The sequence below is a fragment of the Staurois parvus genome, unplaced genomic scaffold, assembly GCF_062004578.1.
Source record: "Staurois parvus isolate SC_StPar_1 unplaced genomic scaffold, SC_StPar_1.0 ptg000915l, whole genome shotgun sequence".
In the NCBI taxonomy this organism is placed as follows: Eukaryota; Metazoa; Chordata; class Amphibia; order Anura; family Ranidae; genus Staurois; species Staurois parvus.
Genome location: NW_028318711.1, coordinates 486,895 through 498,160, shown reverse-complemented (window position 1 = coordinate 498,160; position 11,266 = coordinate 486,895). Strand labels below are relative to the sequence as shown.

Below are 11,266 nucleotides of genomic sequence, written 5' to 3'. Positions count from 1 at the left end.
ATGTGTTTCCTATCCTGGTTGAAGGAGCTCAATCGTTCAAGGTCTGTCCTGGAAGACAACCAGGGGGGAAAAATTATATACATTTCATTTGTGTACAGTGTTGCATGACCAAGCAATTGCTAGTTAAAGCTGCAGTGCTGAAAAGCAAAAAAGTTCCATGATCATGAAGGGGTTAAAACCTTCTGGAGATCAAGTGGTTAAAGTCTAATTTGGCCAGGTTTTGAGCCTCTCTGTTGGTCTGTTATTATAAAGACTTCAGGTTGATTTGTATTTTTATATAAAAGTTTTTTTTCCCAATGATATCCCTAGTTCCCATTCACATGGAATCTGTATACAGCATTGTTCAATTAAAAAAAATGCAGTTCCAAAGCCACCCATTTACAAATACCACAAATGCATACCAGTTCATAAGGAAAAAACTATTACTGCAAACTTGAGAAAGTACTTTAATAGTTTTCATTTTACATTTTAGATCTAAAAAGGAACACATGCAGCAAGTGAATATTAAGAATTCTGCTGGAACCAACTGTTTAAATTATATGTACAGAGAGGATTACTATCAAAACTAGTAACCTTCAGTGAGGCTATTTACAGAATTTACAAAAAAAAAAAAAGAAAAAAAAAAAGGACAAAGTGTATCAGTACAACAAAGGCAACATGAAAATTAGCATACTGTGGTATTCTGAGACTTGTATCGAATAAAGCTTTCAGAAGCAAAAAGCTACCAAAAATACTCTTTCCAGTCCACAAGAAAACATGTCACCAAAGTAAATTTACAATATTAGGTACATAAGCAGAATACCAAGGTGAACATTTAGAAATAGCATTGTACACTACAATTTCATAAAACTGAAGGGAAGAAACAAATTAACATACTGCCCACAAGTTTCACCTTTGAACCTTGAAAACTTCAGGTGACATCTGGCTGGTTGCTTTGGGCATGCAAATTAATATCTTTTCTTTCACGTCCAGATAATCCTCTCCCAAAGGGTGACCAATCACAGAGCTACCAGGGATATAGAAATATCAGCATTCTGTCCTGGAACTGCTCTATATAATAAAGACTTGTTTTAAATAACACTTTCATTCTTTGTCTTAAACCTACAATAATAAATCAATATGTTATAACATCTAGTTGAAGCCGTGTATAGAGTGGTACAACTCAAAGAGGAACAAAACATGATGGATCTCTTACAAATGTAGGCAGTCTTTGTATTAAAAATGCTTCATCAGAAGGAAGTAAAAGCGTCCTGATAAATGGCAATTTCACAGGACACGTGGAGCTGAACTAAACAGAGCTGTCGTGAGGTGGTGAACTCCATCGTGACTGCAGATGCCGAAGAATGCTGTTCGATATCGTCCCAAGTTTTTCCTGCATTTCAAAAAGCTGGCTTCCAGAATATTTTCCAAGCTCCTCTGTAGTCACCAACAAAGAAAGTGTACTAATCTGTGCATCAAGGTCTAGGGTGGCTGCAGATTCCACAGGTGCTGTGGCAGATGCTTCAGGCAGGTCTGTAAAGCAAGCAAGGATTAGTTATGGTGAAGTAACTGAAAAAAAAAAAACTCATGAAATACGCCAATACTCTAGGGGTCACCATACATGTTACAATCTGACTGCAATACATCAAAACATAATAGGAGAACCTTCCTAAACTTTCCAGTCAGTTTGTATTCAATCAAGCCCTTGCATTACATAATTGGTAGATCCAAAAGAAGACTACAATAAGATATTGGCAGAAAGTCAGTGCAAAAAATGCCCATCAGTAGTTTGATTTGCAGAGACACCCAATGTGGTTGTTCAAAGGATAGGCAGGAGTCGTCTGCTTTAGTAGAACATCCAATTACTTTATTTCACCAAATACATTTTTTTATTATTATTATGAACTACCGCATCGGACACCTCAGCCAATCGAACTACCGAGAGCCTTTTATGTGCTGGCTCTTCCTATCAATGCGTTCACCCACCTGAGAACCCCCACAGAACGGGAATGTCCGAGGCATAGACCGTGTCCACACTGTGCACTAGGAATGCTGCATGTCCCCCACCCCCCTTGCTGGGTGACCAGTCAACAGCTGCAAGTCCATTTTGACCTTTTTCTTTTTATTGTGGAACCGTTTACCCTTGTTTCTGAATTTAGTACACGATAAGGGCTCTCCCACCTCCTTCTCTTTTTCAGTGGAAACGAAAGACCCCTGGTCAGCTCCTCAGGATATTTCAGTCTACAATGTTCCACCAAACCCCAGACCCTACAATAAGATTGTAATGTGTGTGGAAAGCTTTACAACTATCGGTGGTCACCTTTTTAGAGTCTCAATTGTAATATAGAGTAGTATCAATGGTACTTGCACAGCACTGCCATACAGTACGTGCCTAAACTGGAAAATACAGGAATGGAAAGAGCTTGGGAGGAATGGTGGAACTAAAATCGCAGCAATCTGCTGCAATGTTGCAGGCTCAGAATTCATGGAATTACGCAGCCTGGATCAGACAGAATTAAACTGAGAACAGAATAGATAAAATGGCCTATAACCTGGACTGCTTTTTTTAAATTTTAATTGAGACAATCTTTAAATTAAATTTTAAAAAGCAAGAAAAATTAGCAGATTAATAATTTAAAGCCCCATAGCTTTAAGTACAGCTCACGGTCTTAAAAAGCAGCTTAATCATTAAGCGTAGGTTCCACAACTTCGCAGTTCTGCGTGTCACGTTTGCAAGGGCACAGCTGCGTTTCCTGCAATCTTTTTTAAAAACATGGACGCACAGAAATCACATGGTGCTTTGACACCACTTTCCTTAAAGCAACACACTTTTTGTGCGGCTGCGGGAACGTGTGCGATTTACACACACAGTCCTATGGAAATCTATGGAAAGAACTAAAGATCAGAGTTCACAGAAGAGGCCCACAGAACCTTCAAGATTAGAAGACCGTTTGTGTGGAAGAATGGGCCAAAAATCACACGTGAGCAATGCAATGCGACTAGTTTCTCCATATAGGAGGCATCTTGAAGCTGTCATTACCAACAAGGATTTTGGATGAAGTATTTATTTTTTTTTGTATGCACGGATTATTACTGACATGTGGTGAAAACGCAGTTATTTACCTGTTAACTGTATTTCCAGGAATCTTCTAGGACAGCTTCACTTGAGAGATAGGGCTCCTCCCAGGAAACACCCGCTCCACCTTTTCCCCTTTATAAGTATCCGCTCTCCCAGTGGGCCCTCAGTATAAGAATATGACCGAAGGCCTAGGAGAAAGCATAAAATAAAAAACGGTAATAGAGACAACCCATCACAGGTTCATAACATACCTAGACATCAGTACATAATCACACAGCAATCGGGAGGGAGTTATGCTGTCCTAGAAGATTCCTGGAAATACAGTTAACAGGTAAATAACTGCGTTTTCCCGTGTCATCTTCTAGGACAGCTTCACTTGAGAGGAGTTGAATAGAAATACATACATTAGGGTGGGCCCCTTGCTTGTAGGACCTTCCTGCCGAACGCCTGGTCATTGCTGCCAATCAGATCCAATCTGTAGTGCTTAGCAAAGGTGGCGAAACTGGACCACGTTGCGGCTCTGCAGATCTGTCCGGGGGAGGCCCGCTCTTCAGGACCGTGCCCAGGTCCCATGTGGGGTACTTCGATGTGGACGGGGCTCGGCGCCTGGAGATAGCCCTCAGGAACCTGATTATCAACGGGTCTGCCGCCAACCTCAACTCCAGAAAGCTTGACAAAGCCGCTACCTGCACTTTAAGGGTATTAGCGGCCAGGTTCTTATCCGCCCCGGCTTGGAGGAATTCAAGCATTGTATGCAAGATGGGAGCCCGGGTTCCTCGTTCCTGTCCTTCCAGGCGGAAAATTTCTTCCAGACTTTATCATATATGGCGTTTGTTGATTTCTTCCTTCCGTCCAAGATGGTGGCGACCACTCTTTCAGACAGTCCCTTCTCCACTAGCCTGTCCCGTTCAGAAGCCACGCTGCTAGGGACAGCCTTTCTGGGTGAGGATGTAGCACTCCCCCTTGGGCAAGTAAATCGTGTGAAGGTGTATCATCCATGGGTCTGTTAAGCTTAGTTCCCTCAGCCGGGAGAACCATGATCTTTTGGGCCAAAATGGTGCAATCAGGATGACCGTGGCTTGAGAAGACTGGATCTTCTGTACCACCTTTGGTAATAATCTGAACGGAGGAAAGGCATAGAGGAGGTTTCCTTCCCAATGCTGGGCTAGCGCGTCTATCCCTGCACTCCTGGGGTTCTTCTGCAGGCAGAAGTATCTCTCCAGCTTCACATTTTGGCTGTTGACGAAGAGATCCGTAGAGGGGGTGCCCCATCTGGCGCATATTTGATTGAATGCTGGACAACTGAGGCACCATTCTGTCTGGGTGACCTCTTTCCAACTCAACTGGTCCGCCAACTGGTTCAGATTCCCTTTTAGATGCACCGCAGTGATGGACTCTAGGTTCCTCTCTGCACAGGTCAGGAGGGTTCCTGCCAATTCCATCAGCCTCGGGGACCTCGTGCCCCCCTGCCTGTTCAAGTATGCTACTGCCGTTGTGTTGTTGGATAGAATCTGGACTTCTCTCCCCTCTATCCTCTCCTGAAAAGCCGTAAGAGCTTTGAAGATTGCCGACAGCTCCTTGTAGTTCGATGATTTCCTTGAATTTTCTGCATCCCATCTGCCCTGGGCTAGGCAGTCTCCCATATGAGCAACCCACCTGGTCATGCTTGCATCCGTGGTGATCCTCACTGGGCTGGCTTGCTTCCATTTCCTTCCCGCCTCCAAGGTGTGGATGTTCCCCCACCACCTTAGTGATTCCCTCACCTTGTGCGTGAGGCAGATCCTGGAATTCAGACCTGCTTGGCTGCCATCTCAGTGGGAGAGGGTGTGATTCTGTAGTACCCTGGAGTGGAGCTGTGCCCATTGCACCCCTGGCATTGCGGCTGTCATGCTCCCGACTAGCTTCATTGTGGTCCTTACTGTGCAGGTCGACATCCTTTGGAAGGCTCTCGTGTCTTGCTGCAGTTTGAGAGCTTTTTCCGTTGTCAGGTATGAGCAAGCATTTGCGGAGTCCAGGATGTACCCCAAGTACGTGATCCTCCTGGAGGGTACTAGCTGTGATTTTTCCTCGTTCATCAACCACCCCAAGCTCTCTAGAAAAGATATTGTGCGTTCGACATGGGACCTCAGGCCTCTTTCTGTATCTGAAAATAGAAGCAGGTCGTCCAAGTAGGGGATGATATTTATTCCTTCCAGCCTCAAGACTCTTAGGGGTTCCGCCAGGATCTTGGTAAATATCCTTGGAGCTGATGACAGGCCAAAGGGGAGTGCATTGAACTGAAACAGAATCGTTCTTTTTGCGCCTTCCAGCGCAAACCTCAGGAACTTCCTCGATTCCTCCCTTATCGGGACGTGCAGATATGCATCTTTCAAATCTATTGAGGCCATGAATGCTCCTGGCGACAAGAGTTCTTTTACCGTGTATAAGGTCTCCATGCAGAACTTCTTGGGTCTCACGAACTTGTTTACCTTCTTCAGATTTAGTATCATCCTGTAGGTACCGGACGACTTCTTCCTTAGGAAGAAATGGGAGAAGAACCCACTTCCCTTCTCTTCCTCCTCCAGCTGGCAAATCACATTCTGCCTGAGCATCCCTTCCAGGAGGTCCACCAATGCATCTGCCTTCTCCCTGTCCCTTGGCAGGGGTGTTGCGAAGAATCTTTGAGGGGGGGGCCTTAAAAACTCTATTTTGTAACCTCTGCGAACGGCCTCTAGAATGTAAGTGTTCTGGGTGATCTTCAGCCATTGTGTGTGGAAGTGCCCCAGCCTTCCTCCCACCTGGCTTCTCCAGTCACTTGGGCTGGGTCTTGGGTCTATTCTGGTTGGGGTTGAAGAGGAAACCTCCCCTTCCCCTTGACTCGTTCCTGCCCCTCCTTGCGCCCCAGCCTGTGCGCTGGCTTTGAAATCATCGTGTACTGCCTGTTGAGGAGAAACCCCTTTCGTCCTACTTGCCTGCTGGGGACTGGAAAGCTCTTCTTTTTTTTTATCGGCCGACCTTTCCAGGACCGAAGTTAGTTCCGGCCCGAAGAGGAGTTTTCCCTCGAAGGGCAGACCGCAGAGTTTGGACTTAGAGGCAAGGTCCCCCTGCAAAGACTTTAGCTAGATAGCTCTTCTCGCGGAATTTATGAGCGCCGTTGATCTAGCTAAGAATCTGATAGTTTCTGCTGATGCGTCTGCAATAAAAGCCACCGCTTTTTCCAGTACAGGCAGCGACTTCAGGATTTCCTCCGCCGGGGTGCCTTGTTCCAGGTGCGAGCGGAGCTGCCCCAACCATACATCCAAAGTTCTGGAGACACACGTCGTCGCAACTGCTGGCTTGAAATTCACCGCGGATGCTTCCCATGCTCTCCTCAGGAATGTATCCGCTTTCCAGTCCATCCATTGGGTCATTCAGGGACCCGCTGTCCTCGAAGGACAGGTCCATCGCTTTCGAGATTCTAGAAAGGGGGGCATCTGGCTTCGGGCAGATTTCCCACACGGAAGCGTCTTCTTCCTTGAACGGGAATCGCCTCTTAAGGTTCTTGGGAAAGAAAGCCTTTTTCTCCGGCTCTTCCCATTCCCTCCTGATAGTGGACCATAGGGCAGAGTGCACTGGGAATGTGCGGCTGCTCTTTGTAGCCCTGCGTACAGCTGGTCATGGAGAGAGGGGTCCTGCTGTTCCTCCTCCAGATCCAGAGTCTCGTAGATCACTTTCAGAAGGTCTTCTGCCTGAAAAAGGAATCTTTGTGCTTTTGGGTCATGATCCTCGACCTCGTCTTCCTCCGAGTCTGAAGTACTCAATGGTTCGGCTCCCCTTGCGACAGTTACCTGGTCCTTCCTCTTTTTCCCCCCCTGGGCATTGCCTGAAGTGCCCGGTTGGGGCTCGTCCTGGGCCGGTCCCTGCTTCTGCTCCCTAAAGCTCTGAAAAGTCTTGGACATATCTTGCATCATGTTCTGTAAGAAATCCTTAAAGAGGGACCCAGACTCCTTTTTGATAAGCTTATCTATGCAGTCTTGGCAGAGTTGCTTCCGTCAGGAACTCGCCAGCCTCTTTCTGCAAGTGGCGCATTTCTTTTTCAGCTCGCAAGGAGCTTCTCTTTCCCCTCTATCCTCCTCCTGTGGGCCCATCTGGGGACAAGAAGACATAGGTATTCATCAACCGCGGAGGCTCCCCCCCCAGGGATTGCCCCCCGTGCACTCCCCCAACACCCTAAAAAGTCAGCATGTGGGGGGGGGGGGGGAGATGAGTGTGGGGGTGCCCAAGGGTCCCAGAGGGGGGAGGGGGGGAAGGGGGAGGGGGTGAGTGGCGGCCAAATACCTTGCCGCAGGATTCCCCCGGCCCAGACAGATCTGCCTCCATCCTGCCGCGAACTCCTCCTCAGTGCGGCGATTTTTCAGGGTTTGGCGGGCTCCGCCCCCTCCCTGGGATCCCTGCGCGCCGACCTTCCTCTCACGGCCGCAGGTGGAGAAGCGGCCGTGGTGTGGGCTCGTTCCGCGGTCCGCCGCCCATTTCCAACATGGCGGCCGCTGCTCCATGCTTCCTGCGCCGGAAGTGACGCCGTCCCGTGCCCGGAAGTGACGTGTTTGCGGCATCCTGACCCCGACAGCCTCACCCCCTGGCCATGCTGCCGGGATCCTGGAACAGGTAGGACTTACCTCAGCCCCCCCAGGGAAAGGCACCACTGCCCAGGTCGGCGGAGCGGGCTCTACCCCCCTGGAGAGCCCCGCTGGGACCATCCGGGGTCTGTCACCCCCACCCCGAAGGGTCTGTCCATAGGATGAGCCTGGATGAAAACCCCCCCACAAGGTCCCTGCCATCCTTAGAGAAAGGAGGAAGGGGGGGCCTCAGCCAGGGGCCCTCTGTACCTCGCCAGGCAGCCGGGGAAAAAATAACAAACCGGGCGTAGCTCCGTCCTGGCCGGAGGAAACACTAATACTGAGGGCCCACTGGGAGAGAGGATACTTATAAAGGGGAAAAGGTGGAGCGGGTGTTTCCTGGGAGGAGCCCTATCTCTCAAGTGAAGCTGTCCTAGAAGATGACTCAGGAAAATTTTATGTCAATAGCACCTTTAGATATATATTTACCTAGAAAAACGGTGACGTTTTCAATACTTATTTTACCCGATGTACTATTAAAACCTGTTGTTTTTTTTTCAGGATTTGAGTGCAATGACTACACTTCTGCTTCCCCAGAATACCCTGAGAACACGACAGTGTCGTATGTCACGACAACAGACCCTCTCTGCACTCCAATCCCTGCCCATCAGAGCAGATCACATGTAGACAGTTTGCTCACAAAAACAAGGACACGCCCATGAGACACACCCACTATGCAGAAATGCTGCATTGCATGCTGGGAAATGTAGTTTCTTACTTCAATTATAGGGCTTATTTGCAAGGTGAAGCACTAGATTACATTAAGGCAGCACAAATGCTGGTCAGACATTTAGATGTCTATTTTCCAATGATTGCTGATGCATGCATGTTACCCTACGCCTGTTAAGACCTTAAAATGTACTATGAATGCAGTTAGCCAGAAATTAGACCTATGACTACTAATCTCAAGTACGATCCCTATTCTTGCATGAGAGATTTTCCGCAAAAATGTATGGGTGTCAACTATAGGTGAATTCAAATCTAACTGCAGATTTCAGTGAACTTAAGTCATTTGGACCAAGCTGGCATAAACAAATTTACTTCACTTAACAGATGAAGTGGATGTGAGCACTGTATAAACAGGTATGTCGTCTCAGCCACATACAGCACTGTGTTCCAGCAGCTGTCAAATTGGACTGAGTGCTGCTCAGCCATTCACAGGCGGTTGGGTGCCCTCACAGTCTCCACCTCAGCCTGAGGAACCTTTGTATTCATTCATAGTCCCATAGCCTGAACACAGCAACGCATATGTAGCTGATGCTACATACAGTTTATAGAGGTGCTGCATCTGTTAATGATGTAAACAGTACATTTGGACTAGCTTGGTCCAAACTATTCAAAGTTCACTAAAACCTGGAGATCAGCTTTAATCGCTCATCCCCAATAATCACACATTTTATGTTAAGATAAATCATACACAAAAGGTAAGACTTTTATCCTTCTCACCTTAAAAACTTCAAAGAGACGAGAGAACTGCTTTCCAACCAAGACATTGAAAACTTTCCCATCTTCTCCACTAAGACGGCTACAAAGAGGACAAATGTCAAATTATTACACACAAACTGATATACATTACCCTAAATATTTTATTGTGGAATATAATGTTCTACTTGAAGGAATATTCACCACTAAATAGTTCTAAAGATCAGAATGGAAGATTATACACCATGGGGTTGTTTTAGCTGAATTTGCTTGCCAAAGAGGTAAAGCACTCTGGCAGCTGTCCGCTCTAGTGTGAATTCAGCCTGAAAGGGTTTTGTTATATCTGCTTGATAAGTGCAAAAAATACCTGTTGATCTTGTTAGAAATCTCGTGAGCTGATAACTTACTGTGCACTCTGCTAACTATTATCTCTAAGGTGTACAGAAGCACTCCCCTCCGGTATGTACAATAAGAGAAGGACAGCATTCTGTAGTCCTGTCTTGTTTCTGCTGATACAAAAGGAAGAGTAGGCATTGTCATCCTACGGCAGTTTTGTTACTGGAGGATCATCAGGGAAAAAATAAAGGAAGAAAACTAGTGCAGCGACATCTAAGGACTAGAAAGCTGCAATATATTCATTTTTTTGTGGCTTAGATGCACTTTAAGAATAGGCTGTTCAACTAGAAAAGTTGGTATTGAGTGAAAACAGCTCCCCTTGTTCACTAACATTTATTGGCTAGGTATTCCTTAGTAAATCAATTCCTGCATCCACTGCAATATTCTGCACCGCAACAATCTGGAATGTTTCTAGCTCCAAAATGCAATTGTACTCACTTTGCAATTGCAAGATAAGCATCTGTCTGTTCTGTATGTGAGGTAGATGTGTCTTCCAAGGTTTCTAGTAAAGGCAAGAATTGAGCGTTTTCAGGATTAGCAGCCATATTCCCAAAAAACTGCAAAGAAATAAGAAGTCACTTAAAATAATCAGCCCAGTGGTTTGCTACAGTAGGAAATAAATTGTGTTTCTATATCTTACAGTTTTCTTGCTTAGTGCAGCAACTATAGATACAAAACGTTACACTTTTTATCTGCTTGAACACCAGACTGTTTCACCCCCTTCCTGCCCAGGCCATTTTTCAGATTTCAGCGCTGTCGTACTTTGAATGACAATTACTCAGTCATGCAACACTGTACCCATATGAAATTTATATCAATCTGTGAGACAGATAGAGCTTTCTTTTGGTGGTATTAAGTCATTTAGTCACAACTGTTTTTTTTGTTTTGTTTTTTGCGCTATATAAAATGGAAAAAAGTTTTTTGCCATTTCTTCATTTCCTGTCTGTAAAGTTTTGCCAAGAATATTTCTTCATAAATGTGGGCCAAAATACATTCTACTACATACAAACTATGGTATATACTGTATATCCATAAAATGATCAATTCTGATGTACTGACTGCCCAACTCATTTCTTGAGGCCCTAAAATGCTAGGACAGTACAAATACCCCCCAAATTACCCTTTTTTTCATTTTAATTCAGACAGTCCAAGGTATTTAGTAAGAGGCATAGTAACATTTTTGAAGTTGTAATTGTTCAGAAAATGAAAGAAAAAAAAACCATTTCCCCAAGTTGTCATTTTAAAAAGTTTTTTCACATAAGCAGCATGGGCACACTTACAATTACACCTCAACACATTCTGCTTCTCCTCCTTAGTATGGGGATAGCACATGCATGAGACGTTTTCACAACTTACCCACATGGGGGGGGGGGCCCAAAATCAAAGTAGAACCTTCAAGCTTTATAAGGGTGTAAATTAGGCATCTCATTTCCTCACTACCTCTCTCATTTATGTAGGCCCTGGAGCACAAGGACAGCAGAAACGCCCAAACGAATAGGACTGCCTGCATGGGGATGCACAGAACACCTGCTCCCAGTTTGACATCCTTGCAGGTGTACAGCCCCAAATGCAGACAGTGATTTCGGGGACATGCACCTGCACTGATGTTGGATTGGGAAAAGCGGCTGTGTCCATGCAGCTGTTGTGTCCCAATAATCAATGTGACTGCCTGCATGGGATGCACAGAGCACCTGTGCAGGTAAACATGGCCCTTGCACAAGGTATGCATCGATAAGCCCCTTGTGAACAAAACCTT

At 45.8% G+C, this 11,266-nt stretch overlaps 1 long non-coding RNA gene across 1 annotated transcript; it reads right to left on the bottom strand.

Moving 5' to 3' along the window:
- Nucleotides 1-433: 433 nt before the first annotated feature.
- On the bottom strand, nucleotides 434-9,829 carry LOC149442081 (uncharacterized). The gene is made up of 2 exons (XR_016307242.1): nucleotides 9,139-9,829; nucleotides 434-1,512 (listed from the first exon to the last, which is right to left on the bottom strand). It is a non-coding gene; the product is annotated as an uncharacterized LOC149442081 (long non-coding RNA).
- Nucleotides 9,830-11,266: the final 1,437 nt, after the last annotated feature.